The 16277-nt window shown below is 40.8% G+C and overlaps 1 protein-coding gene across 1 annotated transcript in view; it reads right to left on the reverse strand.

Annotated features, from left to right (window-relative positions):
* LOC128657417 (oocyte zinc finger protein XlCOF7.1) overlaps positions 1 to 15176 on the reverse strand; it is a 95284-nt gene extending 80108 nt beyond the window's left edge. The window contains exon 1 of the mRNA XM_053711760.1: positions 14974 to 15176. The gene's annotated coding sequence lies outside the window, so the exon portion shown is untranslated. The remainder of the gene's footprint in view (positions 1 to 14973) is intronic.
* Between the last annotated feature and the right edge of the window lie 1101 nt (positions 15177 to 16277).

Here is a 16277-nt window from a genome sequence, read left to right on the forward strand (position 1 = left end):
TTAGCTGTAATCTTCCTCTTACTCATTTACTGTACCCACACATATTATATACCGTTTTTCTCACCATTAAATGGACTTTCTAAAGATACCATTATTTCCATCATATCTTATAAATTTACTATAAAAAAAATTATAAAATATAAGGAAAAAATGGAAAAAAACACACTTATTCTAACTTTGACCCCCAAAATCTGTTACATATCTACAACCACCAAAAAACACCTATGCTAAATAGTTTCTAAATTTTGTCCTGAGTTTAGAAATACCCAATGTTTACATGTTCTTTGCAAGTTATGTGCAGGGTACGTCCTCAGGTGTTAACTGCCTTTTTTTTTTTTTTTGAGGACGTACCCTGCACGTCCTCGGTCGTTTAATGGGTTAAGAAACATTACCACAAGCGTTTCTCGTGAAATGCTTGTGCAATATCCCCCCCTGCACATTTGCGGCCGCTAGCAGGGGGTATCAATCATCCAGATCGTAAAACGGGGAATGAGAGGAATTGGAGGAAACACATAAATGTGTTTGAATTTCCATCCCTGTGCAAGAGCATCTACCCCATAGGCCCGAGGCGTTAAAGATACCTGCTGAAAAATAGGGGTGTTTGAAGATTGCGACTTGATGCCATAAGATCTATTTCCGGATATCCCAATTTGTTGTGATAAACTGAAAAATCTTTCTTTAAAGGGACAGCCAACATAAGAATTTTTTTTTGTTTAAAAAGATAGATAATCCCTTAACCCTTTCCCCAGTTTTGCACAACCAACACAGTTATATTAATACACGTTTTACCTCTGTAATTACCTTGTATCTAAGCCTCTGCAGACTGCCTCCTTATTTCAGTTCTTTTGGCAGACTTGCATTTTAGCCAAGCAGTGCTCACTCCTCTAAATTCACGTGCATAAGCTCAATGTTATCTATATGAAACACATGAACTAACACCCTCTAGTGGTAAAAAACTGTCAAAATGCATGTAGATTAGAGGCGGCCTTTAAGGTCTAAGAAATTAGCATATGAGCCTACCTAGGTTTAGCTTTCAACTAAGAATACCAAGAGAACAAAGCAAAATTGGTTATAAAAGAAAATTGGAAAGTTGTTTAAAATGGCATGCCCTATTTGAATCATTAAAGGTTTTTTTTGGACTTGACTGTCCCTTTAACTGCCACTTGGTCGGAAAAAATCCGCCTCTAAGTTCTTGTTGCTGGGAAGATAAATGGCAGACAGGTTCTGAGCATATATGCTGTGACAAAATGAAAATTGGAGAGACTTCCTTAAAGTAAATGTAAACTTTGACGAATGTGTGCCCGTTTTTTAAAAATCCAATAAAAAACAGGGGCACTTTCATTCAAAGTTTACATTTCATCCGTTTTGTTAAAATACTTACCTTTTCTTCTTGAAAGCCGGATCAGCGATTCCCCGCCTGCCGCCCGTCTATTTATAGGTCAGAAATTAAGAATATGGCTTCCTCCAATCACAGCATGGCGTCAGGCAATGTTTGCTCTGGGGGGGAGCCCGATTCTTCATTTCTGACGTAAGAAGAGAAGCGGGGAAGGCGGGGGAATCGCTGGTCCGGCATTCAAGAAGAAAAAGGTAAGTAATTTAACAAAACTGCTGACATGTAAACTTTGATGAATGCCCCGTTTTTAACTGGATTTTTAAAAACTGGGCACACATTCGTCAAAGTTTACATTCACTTTAAGAACCAATGTACTCCTTAAAATTGGACATAAGAACTGGCTGTACTGTTGTCCATCAAAATCTTTATGGACTTGCCCTGCAGAATATCTTGAAAATGAATCAAGGCCTGACAGATTGCTCTGACTTCGAAAAGATTGGCAGGAAGGTGTTGAATCTCAAAAGGCCACAGACCTTGCATATATTGTCCATGACAGGCTTACCCCAGCCCCTGTTTTGCTCAAATCTGTCTGTTGAATGATCCAATCAGGCAGAAGACCTCTGGATAGATTAGAGGTTAGAGTCCATCAGGTGAGACACTTCCTGAGCTGATAAGGAAAACGGATGAACTGAGAGAGATTCTGCTGTCTTTTCCAATGCTGCAGGAAATATAACTGTAGAGCCCGCATTTGCAACCTTAAACATTTAACCAGATGGATTACAGACATTATATGGTCTAACATTTTCATCCACTTCCTTATTGAGAGTCGCCGACACAGTTGAAGCATCTTGAAATACTTTATCAGATCCTGGATTCAATGTGTAGGCAGCAAAACCAGCTGATCCATTGTATTGAACTGTGCTCCCAGAAACTGGCTCTCTGTGCTGACGGTGAGTTTGCGATTATTAAAACGTCGTCCAAGTAATGCATTATAAAGATGTCTCTTTCACAAAGCTTCGCAATTAGGGTAAACAAGACCTTTGTGAATATTTGAGGTGTGGTGGAAATTCAGAAAGGCAGAGCTGTCAATTGAAAATGACGGTCCCCCACTGAGAAGCGTAGGAACTTTCTGTGAGATTATGCTATTGGGACATGAAAATAGGCCTGGACGTCCACAGAAGACAACATTGGTGGATGATCGTAGGATCCTTTCCATGGTAAAGAAAAACCCCTTCACAACACTGTGACTTCTCCCCCAACACCACCCCCCATCTGTTGCACAACACAAAACCATGGCTCTCCCAGGGTCCATGAACTCACAGCACCAACTCAGGGGTTGTAACGTTCCAACTGGACACAATGAAGCAAGCGGCTGCAAAGGCGTTCTTTGGTTGTTAAGAAACCGGGACACTACAGAATGCCTACGCTGTGACGTCTGTTGCACAACACAGAAGCAGTGCTCCCAGTGTCAACAAATTTATAGCGCAGGCTTATGATTATATCTGGACACCTGAAACTTGGAGTGGCGTCTGTGATATCCTCCGAGTTTAAGGCCACGGCGGCTCCTTCCTTCTCCAATAAGCAGGAGGTGGCACCTTGACCATCAAATTGCAGCCATCATAAAAATTTTAACAAGCCAACTTCCAAGGATCACTATATAACTGCTAATTTAGAGGTCATTACATGACCAAAACTAACTTTACCCTTTACATGTGTAGGTGCTCTGATGTCAATCCTAAAAAGTCTGTATAAACGACTAGTTCATACTGTATACATTAACAATTTGACTGTTCTTAATTTAAAGGGACATGAACCCATATTTTTTCTTTTATGATTCAGATAGAGCATACAATATTAAGCAATTTTCAAATTTACTCCTATTATCAAATTTTCTTCATTCTCGTGATATCTTTATTAAAAAAGCAAGAATGTAAGTTTAGATGCCAGGCCATTTTTTGGTAAACAACCTGGGTTGTTCTTGCTCATTGGTGGATAAATTCACCCATCAATAAACAAGTGCTATCCAGGTCTGAACCAAAAATTAACTGGGTCCTTAGCTTAGATGCCTTCTTTTTCAAATAAAGATAGCAAGAGAATGAAGAAAAATTGATAATAGGCGTAAATTAGAAAGTTGCTTAAAATTGCATGCTCTATCTGAAACACGAAAGAAAAAAAATTGGGTTCAGTGTCCTTTTAAAGTTGCTAGCATTCTTTGCACACTGAGAACAAAACTTGTACTGTGAGATAAACCTGCTTAGTGGAGACTTCCGGTGGGCGGGATTGCTAGATGGAAGCAAGTGCTGGGAGCTCTGCATGTCTGAGTTACAAACAACGCTTCTTCTCCGTTTTACACCGCCATCCAGCCCCCCACGCTATGTGTCTTGCTGGGAGACCTTGAACCGGTCACTGCTAGCCGACTTTTTGAAAGTGAAGGGCATTGCATCGGCCCCTAGCCCCCGGGAGCATTTCATGAAACCCCTGTGGTCCGCCATGTTGGCGCATCAGTTCAGCTAACTCGGACACTGTTAGAACTGATTAACAGCTGATACTGGCACTCAGGTTCAAATTATCGCAGTGGCTGCAACCCCTACCGACATTATCACACCCACTCGGTGGACGGGGGACAGTTGATTGTTTATAGCTGTATTATGTCTATGCCGGCCACCATCGCCCACGTGGCAATGAATTCAGGAGGAGATATTGCCGAGACGCTACTAGCAACCTTTGCACCTAAACTTGATCACCTACTTAGCAGCTGTGAGAAGCTATTAGATAGTTCATATCGCTGGACGACAGTGTTTTTCAGAGCCGGAACAAGACAATCACCAACCAAAATGCCCTGCATTGGAGCCGCAAGCCCTAGAAAGTGATGGCTTATGGATACCCAACCAATCCTGTGACTCTGTCCACACACCTCCTTCAGTACCGGATGATAGATCGGCAATCTGCCCTGTGGAGCATCGACCCTGGACTGTACGCGAGATTGATTTGGGGGGGATCGATGCCTCATTGTGGGATGCAGGTAGACCTAGATAATATGTTCGCAGCTCAGCCACAATACTCGAACTTGGAGACGCTGCTGAAGGCTCTACCTTTCTACGCTCCGGTGAATTCCCTCCGGTGCCACACGGAGAAAGCAGCTAGCTGCAGTACTGAACAGGGGGACCATACCATTCAACTGTTGATTTTCCTCTATAAAAGGGGGAGACACTGGGGTTCAACTCCCTGGAAACATCACGGCCTAGGCAACCTATATTATCCTTTACGCAGAAATTTGGGGGAGACACCCTGTGTTTGATGCTGCAGCTTTCTCAGAACCCCAGGCAACATGAACCTTGCTTATCTACTGGAGTCGGCTGAATTATCATCCTTTTGCTCCTAATGATATTTCCTCAGTCATTCAAGGTGTGGACTTTACTCCACTCATAAAAAAAGGGAAAAAAAAAAAAAGTTTATTTGAACTGCTGCACAATTCTAATGCCGTTTATTTTTTCTGTTTAAAATGCTCCCTAGATAGATATTGCATGTAATACTGCGATGTGAGTTTTCTTGCACCTTGATTTCTAATTCTGGTAACAATGCTATTATGTTTGTTTTTGTTCTTGTGCACTTTGTATATAGTTGGCAACACAAGCACCGTGTCTAGCGACAGATAATTACCCTTACTCACAAAGCTATAGTTAATTTAGATAAAGTCAGTTTGATCTCTATATCTCCACACACTGGGACCTTTTGAGTTTTTGCAGGGTATTGAGATGTTGTCCTACCTCTTTTCCCTATCCTTATTCCTATACAGATGTGGCAAGCGACAGGGTTTGTTCCTCCATCTAAGTCCCCCCCAACCTGTTAAACCCCTGTCATAGTTACTCCATACGTAATCTAGATGTGCTCAATACTGTTGTTCTTATTTTTAAATCCATGAATGAGACTCTAACACAACGTTCAGATAAGCATTTATGTAGTAGTCTAGCCCTCCCTTTTGTCTCGGCACTGACTTCCTTTCCTCATTTAACTTAACTTCCTCACTTTCTGATCTAATTCCTGGGACCCGCTTTTATGAAACGCACATCTATATACTGGCCTTATATACATTATGAGCCATTCGAAATGAAAATCATATTAAATGTCTCATGCTCATGCACTATAACTAGCATATTATCTGCTTATTTCACAATAGCAGCTAATAAGATCACATGTTGCCTGACTGTATGCTAGTCTGGTGAAAGCATATTAATCTTCACAATTAAAACTTAGGGCCACACAATTTAATTTCGGAGAATAGCAACCATAGTAACTCAGCTTTATACCTATCACAAACGGTTACAACCCTTGTTCTCAAAAAGAGGAAGGGCCCACATTCTGTCTCAGCTGTCACTGTTCTATTTGTGTTTTATTTTGTATATTTGTTTGATTAGCGTTATAAGAGTGAGACCCACTGGCGCTTTCTCCTTAACCAAGAACCCAATTAATTTTTGAACGTATCTGTTATTTATGTAACAACATTTTAAATTTTCTCAGTTGGGCTCTGCATGTACTGGACTTTACCGTCTCGCCCCATTATCATAGAGGTGTTCTGATTTGGATTGAGGATTTCTAGTCTATTTGAACTATGTGCACTACCTCAAAACCTAACCCAGAGGTGATATCCAACACACACTAACTTTGCAGGAGACTATTTTAAGTAACTCTAGGTTTACAATACTAATAACATAGACCGTGTCACTATATTATATGGACCAGTTATGTCAGGAAACATGCCCAGCACCTCAGGCCGCTATCCCATATTTTACAAAACTCTCCTATAAACGTAGACCTGGGTGATATGCAAATAGACTGCTACTCATGCTAAGGCTCACTCAGTATAACTTTTTGTAGAACTGGTTGACCCCTGTTTGTTTGTTTGTGTGTTTGGTTTGTTATTTTAGAAAAAAAAACAAGGAGTTCAAGCAATCCTCAACATCCCACCAATCTTAGTGGCTTAATATGCTACAGGTGACTTTTTGACTCAAAACATCTTTGCTTTCATATAATGGGATGGACATATCTCATACTTTTATTGCTTCTCTGCTTTATTTCTAGAGTAATTGTATATGCATATTGTAATTCTTCACTTTGAATACCCTGTCATTGTTATGAATTGCAGTGACTTTACTAAAGTATACCCTTACTTGTATGTACCTTGTGTATGAACTCCTTGCATAATAAAAAAAAAAACCTGCTTAGTGGAGTTGATTATGGAGACAATGTGCAAATGTTTGCTTGTTTTAAAAAAGTAAACAATCATTTATATGATTTGATATGTAATAACACCCATAATGCCACATTCAAAATATGTTACTCTTTGGAGCTAATTTAGTCTTAAGATATTTTAAAATACCGTACTTAGTTCTTAAATTAAATTATGGTGAATGTAATCAAAGACCAAAGCACATTTGAAGATAGAAATTAAGTTAAAAAAAAAGGGTCTTAAAAATGACAAACTCTCTTAATCATGCAAGTTTAATTTTGACTTTCCTATCCCTTTAAATCAATTTGATTTAAATAAAATCCACCCTGGTGCCTGGAATCAAGCACTGTTATAGAGTGGTTCTCTCTGCCTTACACACACCCCTCTCCCCAGCACCTTACACAAATATGTAATATTATATAGAGGTTCCCTCTGCCTACAGATATAGGATTATAGAGGTTCCCTCTCTCTCACTCACACACTCAGCCCCCTCCCCAATACCTTATATACAGATATATAATAATCAGATACCATGTTATAAAAAGGTCATGTGACTCGTTAGTGTTACAAGGTCTCAGGTGTGAATTTTGTGTTATCGCTCTCACACTCTCTCATACTGGTTACTGGAAGTTCAACATGGCAGCTCATGGCAAAGAACTCTGAGGATCTGGAAAAAAACAAAATTTATGCTTACCTGATTAATTTCTCTTTCTCTTGTGGTGTATCCAGTCCACGGGTTCATGGATTACTTGTGGGATATTCTCCTTCCCAACAGGAAGTTGCAAGAGGACACCCACAGCAGAGCTGTCTATATAGCTCCTCCCCTAACTGCCACTCCCAATCATTCAACCGAAGACAAGCAAGAAAAAAAGGAGAAACTATAGGGTGCAGTGGTGACTGTAGTTTAAAAATAAAAAACACCTGCCTTAAAGTGACAGGGCGGGCCGTGGACTGGATACACCACAAGAGAAAGAAATTTATCAGGTAAGCATTAATTTTGTTTTCTCTTGTAAGGTGTATCCAGTCCACGGGTTCATCCATTACTTGTGGGATACCAATACCAAAGCTTTAGGACACGGATGAAGGGAGGGACAAGGCAGGAACTTAAACGGAAGGCACCACTGCCTGCAAGACCTTTCTCCCAAAAATAACTTCCGAGGAAGCAAAAGTATCAAATTTGTAGAATTTAGAAAAAGTATGAAGCGAAGACCAAGTCGCCGCCTTACAAATCTGTTCAACAGAGGCCTCATTTTTAAAAGCCCATGTGGAAGCTACCGCTCTAGTGGAATGAGCTGTAATTCTTTCAGGAGGCTGCTGGCAAGCAGTCTCATAAGATAAACGGATTATGCTTCACAGCCAAAAAGAAAGAGAAGATGCTGAAGCCTTTTGGCCTCTCCTCTGTCCAGAATAGACGACAAACAATGCAGATTTTTGACGAAAATCCTTAGTAGCTTGTAAATAAAACTTTAAAGCACGAACCACGTCAAGATTATGTAATAGACGTTCCTTCTTTGAAGAAGGATTAGGACACAGTGACGGAACAACAATCTCCTGATTGATATTCTTATTAGATACCACCTTAGGAAGAAAACCAGGTTTGGTACGCAAAACTACCTTATCTGCATGGAAGATCAGATAAGGGGAATCACACTGTAAGGCAGATAACTCTGAAACTCCTCGAGCCGAAGAGATAGCTACCAAAAAACAGAACTTTCCAAGATAAAAGCTTGATATCTATGGAATGCAGAGGTTCAAACGGAACCCCTTGAAGAACTTTAAGAACTAAATTTAAAATCCATGGCGGAGCAACAGGTTTAAACACAGGCTTGATTCCAACTAAAGCCTGACAAAACGCCTGAACGTCTGGAACATCTGCCACACGCTTGTGCAGAAGAATAGACAGAGCAGAAATCTGTCCCTTTAAGGAACTAACTGACAATCCATTCTCCAATCCTTCTTGGAGAAAGGATAATATCCTAGGAATCCTGACTTTACTCCATGAGTAAGCCTTGGATTCACACCAATGAAGATATTTACACCATATCTTGTGATAGATTTGGATGTTTGAATGGACCTTGGAGTAGAAGGTCCTGCCTCAGAGGCAGAGTCCATGGTGGAAAGGATGTCATGTCCACCAGATCTGCATACCAAGTCCTGCGTGGCCACGCAGGTGCTATCAAAATCACTGAAGCACTCTCCTGCTTGATCTTGGCAATCAGACGAGGGAGGAGAGGAAATGGTGGGAACACATAAGCCAGGCTGAAGGACCAGGGCACTGCTAGAGCATCTATCAGCGTTGCCTGGGGATCCCTTGACCTAGACCCGTAACAAGGAAGCTTGGCGTTCTGACGAGACGCCAGCAGATCCAGTTCTGGTTTGCCCCATAGATGAATCAGCTGGGCAAATACCTCCGGATGGAGCTCCCAACCCTCCCGGATGAAAAGTCTGCCGACTTAGAAAATCCGCCTCCCAGTTCTCTACTCCTGGGATATGGATAGCTGAGAGATGGCAAGAGTGAACCTCTGCCCATAGAATTATCTTTGAAACCTCCAACATTGCCAGGGGGCTTCTTGTTCCCCCCTGATGGTTGATATAGGCTACAGTCGTGATATTGTCCGACTGAAATCTGATGAATCTGACTGCAGCTAGCTGAGGCCAAGCCTGAAGAGCATTGAATATCGCTCTGAGTTCCAGAATGTTTATAGTAATATAAGTACATTTGGTACACATTCTAAGAGGGGGTTCCACCATGGCTTCAAAACATATTGAACAAGGAGTTTCCTCTATGTCAGACATGTTTAACAGACTAGTAATGAGACAAGCAAGCTTGGAAAACACTTTAATAAAGGTGAAACAGCAATTAAACAAAAACGTTACTGTGCCTTTAAGAGAAAAAAAACTAGCACTTAAACTGCAAAACAGTGTAAAAATACAGTAAAGTCTTTGAAATGTTTACAGTGTGTGTAAGGGACTAAAGCAACATTGCACCCACTTGCAAATGGATGATTAACCCCTTAGGCCGCAAACCGGATTGAAAAACGTTAAAAGTCAATTGAGCATCTTGCCACAGCTCTGCTGAGGCTCCTACCTGCCCTCAAAAACGATTTTGTGCAGAAATAACCCCTTTGAAATGGTCATCAGATGCCAGAGAAAACGTCTAGGGAAGCTGGATGTCTCAGTCTGAATTAAAACTGCATAGTTAGAGTGCTAAAATAGGCCCCTCCCACCATGTTACTGGATGTTAGAAGGGCCTTAAGAAAATACTCCTAAGAGTATCTGACTAGCCATGTGGAAACTAGGCCCCAAATAAAGACTTATCTCCCTCAGAGAAAAAACATCCTATTTATGAAATCATGTAAACGTTTTGTCACTAAGTAATATGAATATTAACATGAGTATTGCCCTGTTTTGTAAGCATGATCCCAGTTGCTGTTAAATCACTGCAGCAGGCTTACCTTAAATACACAAGGCTCTGTCAGCATTTTCTAGAACTTATTCATCTCTCTAGAAATAAAAATACTGAACAGACCTCAAAGCAGGTAATCTGCAGGGCCGTTCCCCCCAACTGAAGCCTTCTTCCATACTCTTCAGTTATGTGTGAGAACAGCAATGGACCTTAGTTACAAACCGCTAAGATCATCAACCTCCAGGCAGAATTCTTCTTCTAATTTCTGCCTGAGAGTAAAACAGTACAACGCCGGTACCGTTTAAAAATAACAAACTTTTGATTGAAGGTAAAACTACACTAAGTCACCACATATCTCTTGATACTTCCTTTCTTGTTGAGAGTTGCAAGAGAATGACTGGGAGTGGCAGTTGGGGGAGGAGCTATATAGACAGCTCTGCTGTGGGTGTCCTCTTGCAACTTCCTGTTGGGAAGGAGAATATCCCACAAGTAATGGATGAACCCGTGGACTGGATACACCTTACAAGAGAAAGAATTGTTGCTCTACATAAAGATGGCCTAGGCTATAAGATTGCCAAGACCCTGAAACTGAGCTGCAGCAACGGTGGGCAAGACCATACAACGGTTTCACAGGACAGGTTCCACTCAGAATAGGCCTCGCCATGATCGACCAAAAAAGTTGAGTGCACGTGCTCAGCGTCATATCCAGAGGTTGTCTTTGGGAAATAAACGTATGAGTGCTGCCAGCATTGCTGCAGAGGTTGAAGGGGTGGGGGGTCAGCCTGTCAGGGCTCAGACCTATACATCACACACTGCATCAAATTGGTCTGCATGGCTGCCGTCCCAGAAGGAAGCCTCTTCTAAAGATGATGCACAAGAAAGCCTGCAAACAGTTTGCTGAAGACAAGCAGACTAAGGCAGACTAAGGGCATGGATTACTGGAACCATGTCCTGTGGTCCGATGAGACCAAGATAAACTTATTTGGTTCAGATGGTGTCAAGCGTGTGTGGCGGCAACCAGGTGAGAAGTACAAAGACAAGTGTATCTTGCCTACAGTCAAACATGGTGGTGGGAGTGTCATGGTCTGGGCCTGCATGAGTGCTGCCGGCACTGGGGAGCTACAATTGATTGAGGGAACCATGAATGCCAACATGTACTGTGACATACTGGAGCAGAGCATGATCCCCTCCCTTCGGAGACTGTGCCGCAGGCCAATATTCCAACATGATAACGACCCAAACACACCTCCAAGACGACCACTTCCTTGCTAAAGGTGATGGACTGGCCAAGCATGTCTCCAGACCTAAACCCTATTAAGCATCTGTGGGGTATCCTCAAAATGGAAGGTGGGGGAGCGCAAAGTCTCGAACATCCACCAGCTCTGTGATGTCGTCATGGAGGACTAGAAGAGGACTCCAGTGGCAACCTGTGAAGCTCTGGTGAACTCCATGCCCAAGAGGGTTAAGGCAGTGCTGAAAAATAATGGTGGCCACACAAAATATTGACACTTTCGGCCCAATTTGGACATTTCCACTTAGGGGTGTACTCCCTTTTGTTGCCAACGGTTTAGACATTAATGGCTGTGTGTTGAGTTATTTTGAGCGGACAGCAAATATACACTGTTATACAGGCTGTACACTCACTACTTTACATTGTATCAAAGTGTTATTTCTTCAGTGTTGTCACATGAAAAGATATAATAAAATATTTACAAAAATGTGAGGGTTTTTTTTTTTTTAGAAAGGTTCCATCTGCCTCACACAAAAAGCCCCTCAAAAGAACCTTATATACCGATATCTAATAACAGATGTTTACCTCACACACCCTCCCCAAAACCTTTTATAGGGATATATATTAGAGAGAGAGAGATTCCCTCTCATTCACACAGATATAGAGCCCTCCTCAGTAGCTTATATTCAGATACATAATAATATAGAGAAATTCCCTCTGCCACAAACATCCCCCCCCGGTACACTATATAAAGATAAATAATATTGAAAAGAGGTTCCCTCTGCCTCAAACACATCCAGCCACCACCATGGTACCTTATATACAAATATAAAACATTAAAGAGAGGTTCCCTCTGCCTCTCATACAGCCCCCTCCACAGTACCTTCTAAACATATATAAAATATTACAGAGAAGTTCACTCTGCCTCACGCACACATACAGTGCCTCCATAGTACCTTATATACAGATATATATTATAGAGAGGCTCCCTGATTCTTACACACCGTTCAACCCACAGTACCATATATTACACATATACTGTTACACGCAAAAAACAGTTACACTGCCTCTCCATCACATGTTACATATTATCACACATACATTACACACCCGATTTCACACAAACACTACACGTACAGCTACAGGCACATTACAAAAATGCAACTGATGCACACACAGTTACAGGCACATTACAAAAATGCAACTGATGCACACACAGTTACAGGCACATTACAAAAATGCAACTGATGCACACACAGTTACAGGCACATTACAAAAATGCAACTGATGCACACACAGTTACAGCACATTACAAAAATGCAACTGATGCACACACAGTTACAGGCACATTACAAAAAATGCAACTGATGCACACACAGTTACAGGCACATTACAAAAATGCAACTGATGCACACACAGTTACAGGCACATTACAAAAATGCAACTGATGCACACACAGTTACAGGCACATTACAAAAATGCAACTGATGCACACACAGTTACAGGCACATTACAAAAATGCAACTGATGCACACACAGTTACGGCACATTACAAAAATGCACTGATGCACACACAGTTACAGGCACATTACAAAAATGCAACTGATGCACACACAGTTACAGGCACATTACAAAAATGCAACTGATGCACACACAGTTACAGGCACATTACAAAAATGCAACTGATGCACACACAGTTACAGGCACATTACAAAAATGCAACTGATGCACACACAGTTACAGGCACATTACAAAAATGCAACTGATGCACACACAGTTACAGGCACATTACAAAAATGCAACTGATGCACACACAGTTACAGGCACATTACAAAAATGCAACTGATGCACACACAGTTACAGGCACATTACAAAAATGCAACTGATGCACACACAGTTACAGGCACATTACAAAAACGCAACTGATGCACACACAGTTACAGGCACATTACAAAAACGCAACTGATGCACGTATAGTTACACGCACATACATATGCAACTACATTACACACATGCAGTTACTCAAACACACATTGCACACATGCAGATCCACCACCTACATTTTACTAACAATTAGGGAAAAACTCTAAAGAATACACTTATAGCACTCCAGAGCCTATTCATACGCGGTATGTTATGTATGTGTATTAATATTTGTCCTCCAAAACGGCGGGAATTGGGTACCAAAAAAAAATTTAAAAAAAAAAAAAAAAAAGATTAAAACTTAATGTTTATTGGGGGGGTATATAAAAATAAATATTGGTAAAGATTAAAACCACACACTGTGATGCTCACGCTATAAAATGATGTAATTGCTGTTAGTATACACTTGTGTACCAGGATAGCTTGTGAATTACTAAGTTAGGATTGCCTAAAGGCTGCAAGTGAGATAAATTGCTGAATCAGCACATAGTCTGAGAGCTATTAAAGGGACAGTCTACACCAGAATTTTTATTGTTTTAAAAGATAGATAATCCCTTTATTACCCATTCCCCAGTTTTGCATAACCAACACAGTTATATTAATATACTTTTTACCTTTGTGATTACCTTGTATCTAAGACTCTGCAAACTGCCCCCTTATTTCAGTTCTTTTGACAGACTTGCAGTTTAGCCAATGAGTGCCTGCTCCCAGATAACTTCACGTGCACGAGCACAGTGTTATCTATATGAAATACATTAACTAACACCCTCTAGTGGTGAAAAACTGTTAAAATGCATTCTGAAAAGAGGTGGGCTTCAAGGTCTAAGAAATTAGCATATGAACCTCCTAGGTTAAACTTTCAACTAAGAATACCAAGAGAACAAAGCAAAATTGGTGATAAAAGTAAATTGGAAAATTGTTTAAAATTACATGCTCTATCTGAATCATGAAAGTTTATTTTGGCCTAGACTGTCCCTTTAAAGGTATGGTTAATATTCTGTGCTTGGTAATAATATACACTGACTGTTATCTGTATCAAGAACCGGTGCTTTCTTACATTTATTATTATGTGGTTCAATAATAAACCCAAATTCGGTTAGCTAATTTTGTTGTGTAACCGATGTTACCAACAAATTATTAAATGCGGCTAGTGTCAGAAGCATCAAGGAGTTCAAACTTAAACAATCTATGTCAGGTATTGTGATTATGTTAGTCACTTTGTTAACTAATGTATCTATGACCACAATACGTTAAGTGACTCTCTCCTCCTCATACTTGAATAGCGCTGCTGCGCTCTGTGAAAACAGCTATCCTCATCGCTCCTGTGGCTCGAGTGTTTGGGTTGCTATACCTATTACAGTTAGATAAGTAATACAGCTAGTAAATAATATCATGCAACAAATGTTGCCAACATATACTGTACATGTATTCTTATTGTATTAATAGTATTACGATCTTATAATCCGCCCTTGTAAACTCGAGTAGAGCAGCATAACACGCTGAACTTCCTATCCACAGCTTGTTTGGCAGTACAATAAACTAAGTATCCGATCAGTGAACTAACAGTATATCACTAGTATAACTTGAGCAAGTGCATCAACAACGGCTTTTAAAAAATAAATAAACACAGGAGTTCCCAAATGACTCCTCACCAAGTCCCTACATTGCACACATGCACCAGAGATCCACCACCTACATTGCACACATGCACCAGAGATCCACCACCTACATTGCACACATATGCAGTTACACAAACACAGATTACACACGCACATTTCACACATACAGATGCACCTACATTACACACATTATACAGTTATACACACACGTCTAACTATGGATGATTTAGTTACCTGGTTAGTTACAGCTGAGAGAGAGCAAGTGTTAACCAGACACAGGAAACTACAACGGTAGCGGCATTCCTTGTGGTGACGACACTAGCAACAAGGACATGGAAACACGAGGAATCCAAACAGAACTACTATTACCTATAGGTAAAGACAGCAAGCTTTGTACTGATCTGTAGTAGCAATGAAGCGGAAGCATGAAGGCTCAGAAATGGTACCCAGCATGCATTGCCAATGATGCTTTCAGCAATATCGTACAGGAAAGAGGCGGGGCCACAAGTTAATAGAGTTTTAGTTGAATGCTGATGTCGTGTTTGTGCCTCTTGCTCCCTCTTGTGGCTGTTTAACGATAGCGCATGTTACTGATTTTTACCGTCAGATATCTGTAAATACAATCTGTAAATAATAGTTATACATTTATGTGTGGGCAAATACATTTGAAGTGATTTGACTATGTAAATAATGTGTTACAGCCCCATGTGAGTCCCGTAAATCAATAAGAAAATATTTTAAAATCACTTTTGATTTAATGTGAAAAACGAATCTCCCATCGAACGCCAGAGAAGGCTGTAGCACACACAAGTCATCAATACAATTTCTTACCTTCTTGCAGGGTAAATTGCATTATACAGAAATAAAAAAACAACAACCCAAAATTAATTTGTAAAAATATCCCATGGTTTAATTTCAGGGCGGATAATAAATTAGCCCCGTGTCCTCATGCAGTAATAGGAAGCACTATACTGAGGTTTACATGTGTCTGCTCTGCTGCTTTAGTTTTGTACTCTCAGGATCACACTCTCAAACCCTTCACAGAGCCCACTCCTCACCCTCTCAGCTCCTCTCTATAACACACAGTCTCTCCTTACCCTCGCAGCCCCACTCTCCTTCACTCACAGCCTATTATTCATTCACACCCTCAGCTATCCTCTCTATGGTACAGGCCCTCCTCATTAGGTATAGGTAGCGGCTAGATTCCAAACCTCTAAAGGACTCTCCGACATCACAGCAGTCACGTGACTGCAGTGATCACATGGTAGGAAGTAAAAGGGTGTGAGACTCAAATCAATAGTAGAGGACAGACACCTGTTTTACTTCTTCACTGCAGTTGCAGTGTACTTGGTCAGGAGTTGTTATCAGGGGGCTTATACTGGATATGGTAGAAACACTAGGAGTGGGAAGAACATGTGTTTTCATGAATCAAGAAGATGGTAACTTGATTAGAGGCTGCTTTATATCAGACAGCCAGAGATTTGTAGATTGTCTTTTTCTACTCTGAATAATGGGAATGAACCTGTGCCTAGGATTTG

The sequence above is a fragment of the Bombina bombina genome, chromosome 4 (genome assembly GCF_027579735.1).
Source record: "Bombina bombina isolate aBomBom1 chromosome 4, aBomBom1.pri, whole genome shotgun sequence".
Taxonomy (NCBI): domain Eukaryota; kingdom Metazoa; phylum Chordata; class Amphibia; order Anura; family Bombinatoridae; genus Bombina; species Bombina bombina.